The sequence below is a fragment of the Micrasema longulum genome, unplaced genomic scaffold (genome assembly GCF_059751315.1).
Source record: "Micrasema longulum isolate JH-2025_06_02 unplaced genomic scaffold, ASM5975131v1 h1tg000035l, whole genome shotgun sequence".
Lineage (NCBI taxonomy): Eukaryota > Metazoa > Arthropoda > Insecta > Trichoptera > Brachycentridae > Micrasema > Micrasema longulum.
In genome coordinates this window covers 134683-140682 of record NW_028277242.1, presented here as the reverse complement: position 1 = coordinate 140682, position 6000 = coordinate 134683, and positions in this window count along the sequence as shown.

The following is a 6000-nucleotide window of genomic DNA, read 5'->3' as shown; positions in this document are numbered from 1 at the left end:
ATTTCTCTTATTGCATCAGAAGATTGTTGCTCCGCTACTTCCTCCTCCCTCACTTACAAACTCTCCTCCATAACTTCATGCTGTGAAACACAATGCAGCTTTATAAGCTTGGAAACAAACATAAGTTTGGAAAAATGTGTGATCACATGCGACACTAATGTGCTAACAATTGGCGTGGAAGTCCAAGCTTACAAATGAGAGGAGATTTATTCTTTCTGCGTCACTCGTTATGCGAAATGTCACTTGTTAAGGGAGCATTTTTTTCACAATTTGTTTTGCTCGTTATGCGAATTACTCATTATGAGAGGTGCTCGTTCTGAGAGGCTCCACTGTATTAAAATATCCTTTGTATTAACTCGTCTTAATGTTAGTTTACTTTCTTCCCATTTGCCCAAGATAACTGCACAAAAAGCGAAGACACTATAGAAGTAGTAATACTATCACTTTGATGTGTTCCAGACTTCAGCAAATTGACGCAGTGATGGATACACCAATATTGTATCCTACACTCGTTTTGCCTACCCACTATTGTGTTTTAAAAATTCAAATTATTAAAATCAATTAGATCAAAATGTATCACATATAATATGAATGAAGATACATTTGTAGATGATTAGTCTAAGCAGGAATATGAAATATTAGAGTGGATAACCGCTTATTAAATAAATATTTCTTGTCAACTTTGCCTCCTTATTATTTTTCTTTGAGGTGGGGGTCAGTGCTATGCAAGCTCCTGATGCCACTGCGGCCTGTGCAGATCTTTTCTGACAGGTCCCCGTGAACAGTTCTCGCCCTCCAAAACCAGCATCATTTTTACACGAAGGCAAGATGATCAGTCTTAAGTATCAGGTACAAACAGTGAAAACCACTTTCCACGGGATGTTTACCTGAGAGCAGCCATCGATTCGAATACCCTCGCCCAGGATTCTGATTCTATTTCACAAAAATAATTGTATTCTACTTCCGCCTGGAGACAGAATAAAAAATATTTTATTGATACATTCAAATAAATCATCACACTTGGACAGTTCATAGTCCGATTCATCGATATACCAATTGTTGTATATTTTGACAGAAAGTAAGATTGTCAGTATTCTTATGCTTCAAATGTTAGATTCCTTTTCAAAGAAATTACGAAATGCTGCAGTAAACCAATATTACCTCTATGCAGTAAACCTTTTTAAAAAATATTTTACATTTACTTTGACATGAATGTAAGGAGAGACTTCTTTAATGGTACGTACCTAATTTCGCTAAATACATTTACGAGGCTAACAAACATTTTAATGTATATTCTAATATTATCTTACATAAACAAACTTCAAATTGAACATTTTCAAAAACTAACACTCATTTATTGAATTTGTAATCCCATGAATATTGTCAAAATATTTTTTCAGCTGCCAAAAATACATACCTATGTATTTTATTAGTAAAAAATTCACTCTTTGTTATTAAATTTGTATTTAAAAATGTACTGATATTGTATATACATTTTGCTTTATCTATGTGGCTCTTCCGTTTTTACTTTATCGGAAATTTGTGATCTTTTGTACATATTAAATAATATTATATAGGATTTAAATAAGTACTTATATATTATATTTAAAATAAGTTTATATTGTTTGTTTTTTATTATCAGCATTCAGTATTGCAGTACACATGTCATGTATATTAAAATAAAATATTGGTGTCACAGATTAATAAAGAAATTTTAAAAAAGGTTTGTTTTTTTCTTCTTTATACTTATATTAAAATAACACTACTGGATTTAAAATAGTCTTCTTCTTATCAGCCCGATTCTCTCCACTGCTGGATATAGCCCTCTTCCAAATTTTTCCATGTTTTTCTATCCTGGGTGCTCTGTTTCCATCCACGTCCCACAAGTTCGACGATGTCGTCAGTCCATCTCCTGTGTGGTCTCACTACTTACCTTTTATTTTTTAATGGTCTCCAATTTAGAATCAACTTCTCGTCTCGCCACATGACTCACCCACTGCTTTTTTTGTCTTCCCGCTCTTTCTGCGATATCGGTCACCTTTGTACAGCGTCTAATCTCCCGCTGAGTGAACATAATTTTGTGAACACTTATGGCAGTAGTGACAGGTTTTCAAGACCGTATGTTGTCACCGGCAGAACAAGAGAGTTGTAGACTTTGACCTTCAGATTATTTAGGATTTCCTTATTTCTGAATGAAAAAAGTTTACAGATCAAATCAAATAATCGCGGGTTAAATTCGGAGCCTATGACACATCTATGCCTAGAACGCTCTGCTGAGCAACAAAATATACCATAGACATGTCAAGATTTGACAAATTAATATCACACCCCCTAGACTCAAGGCCAACAATGAGGGCCAGTTTTTTGACGTTAATTAACGCTAAAAAATGTACTTTTTAATTTTTTAAAAATTCGGACACAAAAGTTACTGAGGACCTTTGCAAATGCAAAGTTAAATAACTATGCATATTTTTCGAGGAATAAGTACCTTAATGAAATACCTGTAATGTATAAAAGTGGGTTAAAATTAAAAATAAATAAAAACTCGCCTTTACGGATTGGGTACCATTTTACATTTTGCTTTGAATATGTTTACCCGTCATTTATACAAACAATACATATTCACATATTGCATATCGACAGAACAAATACGTATGATAAACTCATAAATTAGAATGCGTGTAAAATGAAAAATATCATGTACCTATACTTTATACATAACCATAAAGCATAAGAGGTTATGTAAAGGAGATAGTGTTTATTTTTAGTAAAAAGATGTTTAAATATATATTTATAATTATCCTGCAGTATTTAGTTGATGTAACATGTTTGCAATGTATAGCTTTAAGCCATTTTAAATGTTAAATTGGGTCAGCACAAAACACGAAAGTTTAATCTTTTGGACCAGATTTATAATTTATTTTGCAATTAAGAAGTTCAATGTTTTTTTTTGTTAATAGACTATTAAACTTAGCCAATTTTTTTATGTAATTAGCTCTATGATGTTTTTAAGTTTTGTATTTCTGAAATTACTCCGCATGTGATATCTCAAGTTCTCTGTCGCTTCTTCTCGGCCAGTTCTGCTGATTAGTCCGTTGTCTTACCGTAAACCGGTAGTCTTTCACAACTCTCTTATCATTGGTTGATTTACATTTGAACTAGTGACATCGTTCAGAGTAGTTCGTTTTTATTTGAATATTTGTTCGTACATTTTCAAGAAACTTTGCAGTACAATTTAATGTTCTAATTTTTACGGCGCATAAGAAAACATTTTTTGTATCTAATTTCCCGTAGGACTGAAACTCCTTATTGGGGACATAGCACTTTATCAACTATTTTTATACGTGAATATCAAAATCTTTCTTAGATAGACAGGAATAGTTTTTGTACTAATTTTACTTCGTTTGAAGATCAATTTACCGCTTTTAAAGCAGAAAAACGCCAGCGAGCGGTAGTTTGTCGGACGAAAAATACTAGAATATATTTGCAGATGAATGAAAAACACACAGCTTACAATAAAACGCATAGATCTGGTATGGCCTCTTCAACTAGATTCTGCCACTAGGGGCGCTTTGATTGCCAAGGCTTTTACATTGAGTAGGTATTGCAAAAATAGACAATGAAGTTATAAATGTGACGTTCAAACTGGTGGTTTTGTTTTATATATTTTTTTTACAAATTAGAGATTTTATCGAAAATTTTATCTCATTTACAGATACACGAAAAAATACCATCATATCTCTATCCACACCCAATGATGCAATGGGCACTGTATCAGTACACCAAATGTTTATTGATAATTTGTTATATTGTAATTAGTTTTATGCTTTGGGTGCCAGTCCGGGAACAATTAAACATTGCAGTGTAACACCAATATTTCATTTCGATCCTGCCAGAAATTGAATCCGGTACCTTAAAACGGTAAACAAGCGAGCTAATCACTACTCTACGAGGCAGTCTTATCTCTACTTGATTTCCTTTTTAATGATTTTTAGCTGGGAATAGCCAACGAGTCAGAACATTTGCCCAGGATTTTGGTATTATTTCAAACACAGAACTGTATTCTTAATTTATCTGGGCACGAGTTATCAACTAACCACTAACTCAATAAATTATTTTTTTAAAAATTCAGTACACAGGTTCTTGTACAGAAAGTACAACTATGTCCACTTTCCACACTGGTACTGGTCCAATGGTAGCCAATGGTCCATGAACAGGTTGAAAGTTTAAAGTTTACTACGTAACATTACTAATATTAATATATATGTCATTCAATACTTGAATCGGTACACCATATAAAATATTGAGGAATAATAATTGATAAATATTTTAGTGGAGAGAACACATACAATATATAACACAAAAAAATTAGAAAAAATTCCCATATCTTCAAGTCGAAACGTAACATCTTATCTCTAATTAAACTCAAAAACAACCATATTATATTTTATGATACTTAAATATAACTTATGGCATTATAGGATGGGGAGGCACTTATAAATCAATATTAAAACCCCTCGAATCTGCTCACTGCTCACTATTAAAATCATTTTAAAAAAGCTCTTCAGGTACCCCAGCATCAAGTTGTTCGATGAATTCGATATATTCGATATATAGATATAAAGCAATTATATATATAAAGAGTAATTATGTTTGTAAAAGCAAATTATTCTACCAAATCCCAAAAGTACTCCCACACTACCAGAAGTAAAACTAAAGGATGGGTCATGGGGTCTAACACAAACTCTGAATTCGGGCAAAGAAATTTCAGGTTTCTGGGCCCCAAAATATTCAATATGTTACCCGAACATTACAAAACCATGACCCCCATTCAATTAAATAAATTTGTAATAAAATGGTTACTGGATTTAGGTATGGAAAAATCGGAAAACTTACCAAAAAAACATTCTAAAATAATAAATGGTATATATATTGTATAATTTTATAATAAATTAACTAGTAAGTAGTCATGTTGTTGTTTATTTTTGCATAAAAATGTCTGCCTTGAAACAGGTTGTACCTAGAAAGGCAGACTAGACACAATCCAGAGATATCTATTGCCTAAGTATGTATGTAGTAGATAAAGAAATTGTTATTTTCGTTAGTAAACCATTATTATTATTATTATCTCTGTAATAACATGACGTTAATTTCAATTTATGTTTTCATAATATGACTATCTATCTAAACAGTATTGACCATATTTTGAGTTTGTCCATAACTGGCCTCTTCACACACTGTGTAACATTCACCATTCTGCCCATATTTGAACATCTTTATTTCTTTAATTCTTTCATATGTTGATACGAAGGTTTCAGCTCTTTAACTTCACAAACATCAATAGATGAAAGAATTTAAGGAACAAATATGTTAAAATATGGGCAGAATGGTGAATGTTAAGCAGTGTGTGAAGTGGTCACTTAAACCAGCCAATGACAGGTCATAAGTCCTGTAGATGCCTAGACTTCTCTATTAACTTCTCTAAAATGTTCTTCATTTCTGTTGTAATATGCTACTGTTAAACAGTATTGAATATCAATTCACTCTCCGGCCTTCGGATTTATTTGTAATTTTTAATTTTTATTAAGTATTTATTGGTTGTTGAACTATACGTTTATTATAAATACATAAATTATAAAATATCGCATCTTTCAGCTACCTCTCTTCTAGTCCTCTCTGCCTTCCTTTTTACGTTAACATTTATTATATAAGTTAATTTACAGACAGGAACTTGATTTTCACACATCTTGCAGCTACAGAGCACATAATTAAAATTAAATAAATGAAAAATTTGCTCAAAGCATATTGCAGAAACTAATAAAATTACAGAAAAAAACATAATACCTTAACAAATTTTAACTAAAATTTCATCGATTATATTAAATACAGAATTTAACTTTTATAGGTAAGAAAAATACTGCTAAATTTGTGCGATTTTAAATGCTTGTAGGTATTTAAAACTTTTCTGTTCAATATACATAATATTATTTTCAAATCATT